The sequence below is a fragment of the Camellia sinensis genome, chromosome 13 (genome assembly GCF_055761805.1).
Source record: "Camellia sinensis isolate YWXY chromosome 13, ASM5576180v1, whole genome shotgun sequence".
Lineage (NCBI taxonomy): Eukaryota > Viridiplantae > Streptophyta > Magnoliopsida > Ericales > Theaceae > Camellia > Camellia sinensis.
In genome coordinates, this window is record NC_138973.1 from 33656042 (window position 1) to 33669232 (window position 13191).

Consider the following 13191-nt stretch of genomic DNA (forward strand, 5'->3'; position numbering starts at 1 on the left):
TCTTCGGGACTTTTGTTCTTGGTTAGCTCGGTCCAACTCTTCTACGAATAGCTCGGTCTTGGCATGCAAAGCCGAGGTAGAAGTGAGGAAGTATACTAAGCCCTCTTCAGGATTTGGTTTTGGGTTAGTTCGGCTTAAGCTCTTCTATGGATAGCTCGGTCTTGGCATGTGAAGCCGAGGTAGGGGAAAAGTAAGGAATAGCTGAACTAACAGTTAGATCGGTCACTCCAATTAGTCTAGCATGGCAATGTTATTTCGGTTGTATGGTAGTCCGGCCATGGTAAAACCATCTCACTTGGTTTAAGCAGTGAGGGGGGTGTTGAAGGATAAGCATTATCCTTCAGGAGTATGAATCCTATGAGGACTCTGCATGGAGAAGTAAAAGTCCTACTTGGATTATGCCACATGAAACCTATAAAAGCTCACAAACATCACCTAGGGAGAGGTAACACACAACTTTGATACACAGAGCTTTTGTCTTTGTCCATTTTTCTGACTTAGGCATCGGAGGGGTTTCCGGCACACACCCGCCGGCTAGCTCACGTTTGTGTTTTCAGGGAGTAAAGCGACGACGTTTGAAGGAGCGCAGACTTGATCAACAGGATTATACGAGAAGGTTTATTTCTTTCCCGTACAATTTGGAATCGGGTTAATGAATTTAAGATGATGTTCTTCCTTAAGTGTACTTGTTTTCAAAGAAAATTTATGGCTTCTTAATGATGAGAGACTACATTTATGGCAAGGAGTTTTCTTAAAAGGTTCAAGTGAAATTTTAAGAAAATATACTTTTTGGTATAATATTTTGAGCTTACAAAATGCCATCTTACTATATGATATCACTCTGCATGCATGATCATTTCTATCTATGTGGTTGCTATTGTTGTAGACCTATGAGATTCCTACTGGGCATCAGTGCTCACCCCTCGTTGTTTTATTCTTTTTAAGGAAGAGAATTTCAGATTCATTACTTGAAGAGTATGGATTCTATGTACCTTATGTGTAAAATTTATCATAGATGTTAAGGGAATGAAAAATGTATCTTGTGATTTGTAATTATTTATTTGTAGCTTCGTAGCGGAAGCTTGGCATGTATTATTGTTGTCATTGTAATATTCATGGAGAGAGAGAACATGTATCATTGTGTTTCTATCACCCAAGGGTAATAGACCTTTAAAAAAAAAATGGATCTAATTTAAAGGCTTTGGTAATGTTTCAGAGTAATTGAAAAATGGGGCGTGACAAGCTCTAATTAGAGCTACCACTAATGATGTGGCAGTGGGTCTCACCCACTGACACAGTATGTATTGTGTCTGATTTTTTTTTTTTTTGCTTTGCCACCTCATTAGTGGTGGGTTTAGAGCCACTAAATTAATGGTCTCTAACACCACCCTTCAATTGAAACCTAGCTTCCTCTTAACTCCAAATGCATTATTGTGCGTATTTTTTTTTTTTTTCAAGTAACAATAAAGATTCTCACAAAACATAACTCTCACCACTCTTAAAATAATTTAGACCACTCATGTCATTATCAAAGATAGAAAAAAAAAAATGAAACACATCAATAGTAAATACATCAGTAGGGGTCATGGGATCCTCTTTTGTGGGAGTCTCGAACATTTTTTTTTTTTTTTTTTTTTTGAGCTTCATTATTGTATGTACTTCACACAAAACGGTATGGGGTGTTGCTTAGCTAGGGACAATTTGAGAAATTAGCTAAAAGTTAATTTCTCACTTTTAATTTATTTTGAGTTACATTATTTTTTATATTTTATATACATAAAAAGGTAAAAATAAAATCAAAAAGTTAGATTTTAACAAACTTTTCAAATAATATTTTGAGAAATGAGAAATTCAAAATATTTATTTAATAATATTTTATTTTTCAATTACTTAATAAAGATGAATTACTCAGTCTCATTTATAAAAAATTTCATTACATTATTAAAATAAACAACAATATTAGGAGCTCTGGGAAAAAAATCTATAAATATATATATCTATAAATCATAATTATTATAAGTATGACTCACATTTTATAAATTTTAAATCTATACCATCATTTTAGTGTAAATTTAAAATCAAATTATTTTTGAAAGGAAAATAATATGTAGATTTACTATTTATATTTATTTTTTAGATTCAATAATGTGTTAAAAAAATAATTAATTGATAATTAAAAAATATTTAATTATTAATGAATGAATTTCTTAACACATCACTAAATTTAAAAAATAAATCTAATTTTTGAACATGGACAGGCTGGAAAGTGGTAACTCCACTTAGTATGAACTAACGCAGACCATTAACAAACAGGATATGCTTTTTCTCGACTAATTAGGCAAAGCATCTTAGCCAATGACGTTTGAGTGATAATTTTTCCCATGGATTTTTATATTTCATTTTTTTATAATGATTTTGTTTTCCTAATGTAACATTTTAAGTTTCGTTCCAAAAAAAAAAACATTTTTAAGTTTAAATTTTATATAAAACTACTTGTTTTGTGATTTTAAAAAGTACACGATATTTTAATCTCTCTTTTATTAAATTTTTACTACTAAATTATAAATTTTAGAATGATTTATGTATAGATCTTAATAAGTGAACTTATTATTTAATAGGTTTTAAGATAATTAACATATATATATATATATATATATATATCAAATATTACTACCATCACTATCTCACCATCATAATACAAAAATTGAAAGATATAATTTTAAAATAATAAATTTTAAAGTTTAATTATATATATTAAATAATTTATTTTAATTTAAAACACAAATTTTTATAAAATAAATTTTCACTTTAAAAAATTTAATATTTAATATTTAATGATTAATTTTTACGTTTCAATTTTGTCAAACAGCTCATAATAGGTTGAACATCCAAACATTAGGGTAGGATAGGACTAGGGCTGGGCAACAAACCCACCCGCCCGCACAAACCGCCCGACCCTACCCTACCCGCAGTGCTTTGGGCGGTTTCGATGTAGGTAGGCGGGCGGGTGCGGGTGAAGAAATTGGCAAAAGATCGGGTTCGGGTCGAACCCGACCCGCCCGCAACCCGCATCTCTTTTTTTTTTTTTTTTTTTTTTTTTTTTTTTTTTTTAAAGAAAGAAAGAATAACTAGTTATTATTATTATTTTTTGCATTTTGGATGGATGGAGATAACTAATTATTATTTTTATTTTTACATTTTGGATGAAAGTAAAATTTATTATATGGGCACTTATATACATTATCATGATCTAATGATATTTAAATTAGTGTTGCTAGTTTGACTTTTATTTATATATATATAAAAAAAAATTATTATATTCCATTAGTCTAGTAGACATAGTTAAATATGATATTTTGAATTGTCATTCTATTATCACATTATTGCATATTAAAAACTAAACAGTGAAGATTAATCCACTATTAAAATTAGTGTTACTAGTTTGACTTTTAAGGGTTTGTTTTTGCATATTTAAATTAGTGTTACTAGTTTGACTTTAAGGGTTTGTTTTTGCAAGCTAAAGAGGAAGATTAATTACTATCCTCAAACATAGTTCCATATCATCTTATCTAACATGTTTGTATATCTTGTAAATTAATTTATAACTCTTCTAAAAAAAAAAAAAATGTTTAGAAAGTAACAAAAAATGTCAAATTTGCTTAAGTAAAAAAAAAAAAAAAAAAAAAAAAAAAAAAAAAAAAAAACTAAACCGCAAACCGAACCGCACCCGCCCGCACAAACCGCGAACCGCATCGCGGGCGGTTGCGGGTCCATTTTTCCCCAACCGCATAAGTGCGGGTCGGGTCGGGTTTGACCCGCACCCGGCCAAAACCGACCCGTGAGCAGCCCTAGATAGGACCACTCTGGTAGGGTCCCTTCTACCTTCAAATGAAACCTAGCTTCCTCTTACCTTCAAACTAGTTTTGTAACTCGTGTTATAAACGGGGATTTTATAAATTAAAAAAATAAATTATTATAATTATTTCAAAATAATTTAATATTTTGTCTTGTGGTATACATAAAATTTATAAGTTAACTTTTATGTTTATAATTTTTTAAATTATTAGTTTAAAAAATTAAAAAATATATATATAAATCTATTTAGTGTAATTTTGATAATTTGTATTAAAAAAAAGTTAAATTTGATTAAATCTGATTAAATAAGTTATGACATATCTCTTCTTGTTATGAAAATATACAAATTTAAAAGTTATAATTAAAACAAATATACAATTTTATTATTAAATGTAAAGTGAAGTGATATTTAACAATAATTAATATGATATTTTTATTACGATCGCGCTACGTAGCTCAAAAACGGGGAGCCCGAATGGCTCGATTTTTTTTTTTTTTTTGCAGAAGAAGAACGAAGACCAGGAAGACGAAGGAAGAAAGGAGGAGGAGGAGGAGGAGGAAGAAGAAGAAGGGAGGGAGGAGGAGGAGGAGGAGGAGGAGGACTGGAGGGGGCATAATATTCGGGAGAGGAGGAGGCGAAGGCGGGGCGACGGCAGTCGGAGGCTGCGGCGGGGCTGGGCTGGGCGACGATCGGTGGCTGGGCGACGATCGTCTTCTCTCTCTCTCTCTCTCTCTCTCTCTTCCCCTCTGCTTCTCTCTTTCTCTCCCTCTCTCTCTGCTTCTCTCTTTCTCTCCCTCTCCCTCTGCTTCTCTCTTCCCCTCTGCTTCGAAATCGAGCCATTCGGGGCAAGTGTTTCGAGCTACGAAACATTTTCCTTTTTATTATTAATCAAATAATTTAAGTTACATTTCTTTTGATTTCAATTTCATAACTAAAAATACAATATGAATATAATACACACATGGATTTGTAGTCTTTAATAATACGGAGGTTTCAAAAGATTTTCAAACTTTCATTATTTTCTTTTAAATTTTTTTTATCTAATTTGATTTCAAATTTGAATAAAAATTTTGATTTGATATGAATTACTTTAACATTTTCATTAAATTTTTATCAATTTTTAAAAGAACTTTATTCTTATCCCAATTATTTTTTTCTTCTCACCAATTTTGATGGAAAAAATAATAACTTTCAACATTTCATCTTTTAAAATTTTTATCAAATTATAATTTGATAAAAAAAAATATTATGAGTTGAAGATTCTCTTAATTGGAATTATAGTAAAATAGCATATTAAAATAGTTAAAGTTTGAGTATGTGGTTGGTTGAAATGTATAATTTAACTAATTCTCTTCTCCTATTTGTATAAAAATTGACACTTATGACTACATCATTATAAGTCAGATTATTGAAAAAAATTTGTAGCACCTGTATCCTTCAAAGCTTTTGGGAAAGTGTATTTGAATCCTTTATTTTTTATTTTGGAAATCTTTGGTGTTGTTGTATGTTGATTTTGGATGAGTATAATCCAATTTAAACTTGTTGGGTTTGGTTGTTCGCACTTGTTCTTGTCAAAAGTTTCTTGGAAACTTAGAAATTCTATTCTAAGGTCGACACCAGCCTTCCTAAGGGTTGACCCTTACCTGTTGGTGAAGTTTCTGGAAGTGTTGCTGGAATATATGGTCGACACCAGTCTAGGAAGGGTCGACCCTCTTATATTGCAGAATCTGTGTGTTAGTTGCTGGAAAATAGGGTCGACCCCCTCCTGTCTAAGGGTCGACCCTCTTGCTTGTTGCCAGATTGTCTTTTCTATCTAAAGGGTCGACCCCCTGCCCGCAGGGTCGAGCCTTGCGTGTTTTTTTCAGAATTTTGAGGTTCGATTAGGCCCTACCTTTGGGGGGTTTTGGGCCGATTATTTTGTTTGACTTTAGGGCTATTCTTTACTACTATAAATAGGCCCAAACCACTTTTCTCTCATTATTTTCCTCCTCTTCTTCCTTTCAAACCGTGAGTTCTCTTCTCTCTCTCTAAAACTCAAACTTTTTCACTTAGATCTCTAGATCTACTCACCTAGAGTGATCTTTTCACCTTGCTTCTTTAAGATTAAGTGTAGAGCTTGTCAAGAGCTACGTTTTGATTAGGGCAAATCGTTGTTTCGTCGCCGTTGATTTTTTAGCTTTTCTTTCTTCTCTCCCATCTAAGCTTGAGGTAGGGATCTTTTCTACACTTTCATATGATATTTAGCTTAGTTGTTAGTATCTTGTGTAACAATGATGTGATTTAGGGATGTTTAAAGCAAACCTAGGGTTTGAGCATAAAATGGAGAGAGGGGTTTTTGGATAAAGGTGAAATAAATGCTTGAGGGGTTTGAAAATGATGTTGTATTGTGTATGATTTGATGATTTTGCCACTTGGCTAATATTTGGAAAAAAAAAGGGAATTTGCCCTAATTGAATCAAATTATTATTTTGTATAAATAATGAAAATTGACATTAAAAATGTGAAATTGAAAGGGTATTGATATGAATGGTGGGATTGGTTACGTGTTATTCCATTCTTTGGTAGTTTCGAATAAACTATCTGTTATGAGATTTTATATTTGTTTAGAAATAACTGTATTGGGCTATCGGTGGAGGATAACTATGATTGTTGTAGAAATTGCATGTGGATTAGGTGAATTGAAACTAATCACTTGTGTTTGTCATTGAATATGACTATATTTATACACATTGTATATGTATGGTTACTTGGGAGTGGAAAGAAGATGTACCCCATTGTTTGAGTTTGTGATTAAATACATTGCATATGTATGAATGATTGTTTTGGGAGGAAAAAGGAGATGGACTCTATTATAATTAAGTTTGTCGGAGTGTCCTGGGTGAAAGTCCTGAAATTATACATAGATGCCCAGCCAGCAGATGAAATATTTGTAAAATGGAAATTATAGTGCTTGTATAGCCTACGTTTACATGGATTCCGTTTGACGGCTGCCTGCGCACGAAATATCCGTGAAAGAATACATGGGTCCCGTTTGACGGCTGACCACGGACGAAATATCCGTGAAAGAAAAGTTTGAAGTGCTTACGTGTTGATAATATGGTTCTAGAACTAACGAGTTGTAATCTCATTTGGGTTGTTGAGAAATGATGAAATTGGCTTATGTAATTAAATGAAATAGAGGGAAATGGCTTAATGATTGAGTTTGATAATTTAAGACTATACATAATGTGGATACCGTTATCTTTGAGGTTGTATATGCATAGTATACTTATACCTTTGCTAAATTTCATATACTGTGTTAGATGGTCTCTACTAGGCTGTGGCTCACCCTATTTGGGAATAACATTTTCAGGTAATAATGGCATGCCTCCACCAATGCAATAGCGTAGGAGAAACTTTTGGAAGCAAGGGCTTCTCATTTTGATTGTAACCAAGATATGTCTTGAAAATATGTAAGCCTGTAGGGCATTTAATTTGTTGGTATTAATTTGCATTACATGCTGTAGATTCTGAATGAACGTTTATGAATGTATAATGCATGTAACCCCTTTTGTAATACGAATTCTGTTATGAGAAAGTATACCAATTATGTTATATTCATTCCTCTTATGAGTTGGTTTATTTGTATCATTTTGAGGGCGTTACAAATTTTGAGGTGTCAAACATTTTCATTTGTAAATATCCTATATATTAAAAAAAAATTAAAAATGTAGCTTTTGAATATGTGTTTATCAGTTTTGTTTTATGGACATAAACAATTGATGTTTCAAGTTAAAAATTAAAAAGTAAAAAAAAAAAATAGATTGGATTTTTTAGAGATAAAAAAAAAAAGCCATCTAACTCTTCTATATACTATTTAAGATGGACTATTTAATCACATAGAAAAATAGAAATTATATTTAGAGATTATCCCTATATATTATGCTATTATATACAATTATAACTGTAACAAATTAACTATAATATATATGAAAAGTTATATTAAACTTTCATTTTTAATTAATTGAACTATAATTAATAAACTAACAAATAGCAGTAATGGCATAATGGAATAGAAAGAGGATAAAAATAAATAACAAAATGATATTTAAAAGTTTTAAATTTACCTAATGTTATAGTAAAATCTTGAATTCTCAATAAATTTTCACGTTTTCTATGAAATAAAATGACAATAAAAAATTCATCTTGCTTGGTTCCATTTTTCTAAAAATAGTTTTCAGAAAATTCTACTTTCCTATTTTTCGTGTTTTTTTGTTTTTACTAACTTTTTTTAATATTTTATGTAAATTTTTTACTTTTTAGACACACCTAACATAAATACACCTAAAAAGTAAAAAAATTGCAAAAAACAATCTTTTAATAATTCACTAAATACCAAAAATACAAAAAAAAATTACAAGAATTCAGTATATTTTTTGTATTTTTATGTATTTCTTAATTTTTTAAAATATTTTTCAATATTTTTTTACTTTTTAGATACATCTAAGTAAGGTGCATCTAAAAAAGTAAAAAAAAAAAATGTTTAAAATTTTAAAAATATTCACTAAAAATAAAAAAATACGAAAACCAAAAAACTCAATTTTCAAAAAACTTAATTCAAAAAACTTAAACCAAACATATTGATTGATACTCATTTTTTTTACTTCAATTTTATGGTCTTCATTGAAGAAAACAAAATCCGATCAAAATCTTTGGCACAGAACAAACATAGATACTTCGATTGCAACCATAATCACTAATAATTTTTTTCCACCGTGCAAACCTGTAAACAAACACGTAAATCTCACTAAGACCGAAACTGAATCCAAAACCAAAACCAAAACCAAACCAACAGCAAAGAAAGAGAATCACACATGGAAAAAAAAATTAAATTAAAAACAAATAAATTTATGAAATGAGAGAATGTTACCTCCAACAACTTAGAACTCACCTAACCCAATCCGTTAGCTTATCCGCTAGAGTTCGAGAAGTCTAAGAGTTGGGATGACTAATCGATTATTATTTAAATAAGACTTAAAAATTAATTAATTTATCCCATTAAGTGATTTAAAATTTTGATAAATATACATAAAAATTTAGATAATTATATTACTAAATCATAATTCAAATTTAGATATTGTCATATTTTTTTGAAATCCATATCCAAATTTTTATCCTTTTTATTATTATTATTTTTGTATGGTTTCTATTTGTGTTTTTTTTTCAATTTATTTAAGATGGGGGTGTGGGTTTCTAATTTTTTTTTCTAATTTAATTTATCCATGGTTTCTATTTGTTTTTAATTATTATTATTTAGGTAAGTTATGATGTGAGTTAGACATGTTATAGACATGTAGGTTTTATTGATTTAAAGTATGATGGTATGAGATATTTTCAAATTCGATTTGTTTAGATAAACTTTAAATATTTTTAAAATTTAAAATTAGATATTGAGATGCAAAAGAAAGATTTTAATTGAATAAATAAAAATCAAATTTAGTAATTTTATCTGTTTACTAAATTTGATTTTTAGTTTTTTTTTTTTGGTTATGTTATAATATAATATATATAATATAGATAGATATTCACAACTTTCACGAAAAATATTATCTGATTTTTTGGGAAAGAGAGAAGGCATGCAAATTTTAATATTTTTTTTGAAAATCGGCGAGAGAGATTAGGATGGAAAGATTATGAAATATTTTTTTTATCTTTCTATTTGAAATTCATAAATCAAAGGATAATTATTATTTCTAAAATAATTGAATAAATAAATTAGTCAATAGTTCTTTTTTAAAAAAATCTATTTTATAAATTGAAAAATCAATAATTTTAGAAAATTGATTAATTTGTTCCATTAAATGATTTAAAATTTTGATAGATATACACAAAAAAATAGGTAATTATATTATTAAATCATAATTCAAATTTAGGGGTTATTTGAGATGATCTAAATAAGTGTCTTTTTTGACTTTTTAAGAAAAAATGTGAAATATGAGTTGGGTTTGAAGTGATGCGGTAGAGAGATAATGTGATTTAAATGAGATTATGTGACTTAAATAGGATAGTGACTTTTTGACTTTTTTGTATTATGTCAAACTAGGCCTTTGATATTGTTATATCTTTTTGAGATCTATATCTAAATTCTTACCTTCTTTATTTTTGTGTGGTTTCTATTTGTTTTTTTTTTTTTAAATTTAATTTATCTATGGTTTTGTGGGAATATATTTTCTAAGTACCAACACGTGGCCAATGTGACGCCGACGTGTCAGCCGAGATGCCACGTGTCCCAGTCATGACGCCTAGGTTATCTCGGCTATGCTGAGGTTATCTCCGAAGATATCGAAATCCGAGATAAGGGACAAGAGTCCTAGAATGAGGAGGGGACTCAGCCTGAATAAGGATAAAACTCTTAAGGAGTTTATCTTTATCTACTGAAGGGTCCAGGATAAGCACTAAGCTCAAGTCCATTGAAGCGAGGCTTCTATGGGAACTAGAACTGAATTAACTATAAAAGAAAGGCACCCCCGATGGGTCTAAGGTACGTAATTTATATTCAGAACAGTGAGTTTAGCACTATTGGTTATCTTTGAGAGATATACTGACTTGATCGTCGGAGTGCCCCCTGGTGGACGAACCACCGCCGGAATCTTCTCTTTCTGTTACAAGTCAGCCAGGTGCCATCTATTCTGCCAGTGCTCTCCAGCTAAATACTGAGTTGGCAGTGTGATCGGAAATTCACTCACTCAATTTAGCGTCGTCTGTGGGAAAGAAAGGAGAATAGATGGCTAGTGACGGACAAAAGGATAAGGTTGGGAATGAAACCCCTGCTGGGAACGGTAAGCACACTGATCCTAATATGGAGGAAGATGGTCGCAACGAAGAGCCTCTGAACCAGAATCACGGCAGGAAAGACGTCGGCCAGGCTGGCGACGTGCCAAGGAAACCAGATCAAAGTAGGTACTACAACGAGGATGACCTCCAGGTATGGAAGGATAGATGCCTGCGGAGGGATGACGAGGTGAAAGAGATAGCAAACAAATTGGCAGACCTGCAATCGATCGTCAATTTTATGATGCAAAACAACGTCATGTAGCCACCGTTCCCGCTGCAGGACACGCTGATTCCAGCAGTCAATGCCTAGAAGAGAGGGCAGAAAACAATCCCTATAGCACCCCAGCACACCAGAGCGAAAGACACTCTCACCAACCTTCAAGGGAGGTCGGGCGAGGAGAGTCAAGAAGGGAAGAATCGCGGAGGACGCATCGCACCAAGGAGGCAGACCCCAGAGAACATCGACATGTTCAGAGGCAGGAGCTGTGCTTCGACACGACTCGTGGAGAAAGGTCGAATAGGGCTCACAACGAAGCTGAGAGCAGTGCACCTAAAATACTAAAGTCGGGAGATAGCCAAGCTCTCGGGCGAACAAAGGAGGACTTGAGGGATTACCTCAAGAGGAAGCAACAAAATGCCGATGCCGAGGTAACCTCCCCTAATAAGCCGAGAACACCATTCTCAATGGAGTTAGACAAATTTGAAGCTCTAAAACGATTCAGTATGCTGAGGTTCCAAATATACGACGGTAAGTCGGACCCCAACTTTTACGTCGGATTGTACCTAAATTCGATAGCATTATATAGTGGGAATGAGTTGTTGCTCTGCAAAGTGTTCCCCTCATTTTTTGGGGAGATTGCATCAGATTGGTTCCACAAACTGCCAAAGGGAAGTGTGAAGACCTGGGAAGGCCTGGCCGAAACGTTCGTGGCTAGGTTCGTGACAAACAAGCTACAGCCATTAAAGGTGGACGCATTGATGGCTCTGAGAATCAGTAAGGATGAAGGCCTTAGGGCTTCCGCAAAAAGGTACTATGAGGTGTTCAACTGAATACCCGAGTGCAACAAAGAGGTGGCAGTCGTGTCTTTCAAGAACGGCCTAAAAGATGACTGTTCACTACGAAAGTCTTTGGCAAAGACATTGCCAAAAGGCATGGAAGAGCTCATGACCAGAATTGAGAAGTACGCCAGAGCTGAGGAAGATACGTTGGGCACTAAGGAGACAAAGCAAGAAAAAGGAAATGGCTCGCCGAAGCGAGGTCGAGGTAACAATGGATCCAGCAAGCAAGAGATAGAACTGAGGGCTACACAGGCAGTTACAACTGTGTTCCGAATCCCAATTCACAAAGTCCTGGATAAAATTCGGAACCAATCTTATTTCAGAGCACCAGCGAGGGCACCAAGAGAGTTTATGGGAAAAAACCTTGGCAAGCATTGTGTTTACCATAATAAAAATGGGCATATGACTCAGGGTTGTAGAGCCTTGAAGACACACTTAGAAGACCTGGTGAGGCAAGGCCATCTGAGAGACCTTGTCGATGAGGCCAGGACAAGGGAAGAACAGGCAAGACTGCCTCAGGCACCAGCAGCTCAGCCTCCCCTAGCACAGCAACCTCAGGCAGGAGGACCTCGGGTAATTAATGCAATTCACTCAAAGGTCAACGAGAACGAAATTAGCGGGGAGACTCAGAAGGTAAAGCACTTACAGCATGTCTACCAAGTCGGGTAGAAGAGACATCGGGCAGAGGAGTGCCAGGTACTAGTAGTGTCCTTTACAGAAGCCGACCTTGAGATGGTGCAACATCCACATAACGATGACTTGGTAGTATCCCTCCAGGTTAGGGAATGCCAAGTGAAGCGCATCTTGATTGACCAAGGCAGCTCTTGTGACATCATGTATGTCAGGTGTTACAAAGAGCTTGGCCTTCACCCAGACGATATGGAGCAATCCAACGGCCCAATGGTCGGGTTCAATGGAACGCCGACGTGGCCACTGGGAACAATGAGCTTGGAGGTGTAGGCTGGCACCAAGAAGATAAAAACAGAGTTCACCGTAATCGACACACCCTCCCCTTACAATATCATCTTGGGAAGGCCATGGTTGCATGCAATGGGGGCTGTTCCCTCAACATTGCATCAACTATTGCAGTTCCCAACAGAGCATGGGATTGAGGAGGTCAGAGGAGATCAGCTGCAGGCAAAGAATTGCTCCATGGCAGCAATGAAATCCACCTGCAGCATAAGAGAACCAGAGAAGGCAAAGATCGAAGACGAGGACATGGAGGTCCTAGAGGACGTCGGCAAGGAGCCAGCCGAGAAGAGTGAAGAAGCACTAAAGAAAATCCTCGTCCAAGAAGGGGATGAAGAACGCTTCTTTCTTCTCGGCTCGGGCTTAGCAGGAGAAGAGGAAAAAGAGTTAAAAGCTTTCTTGAGAGCAAATATTGAGGTGTTTGCTTGGACACCTTACGAAATGCCTGGCATTGACCCCGAGGTCACTTTCCATAAACTGAACGTTGACAGGTC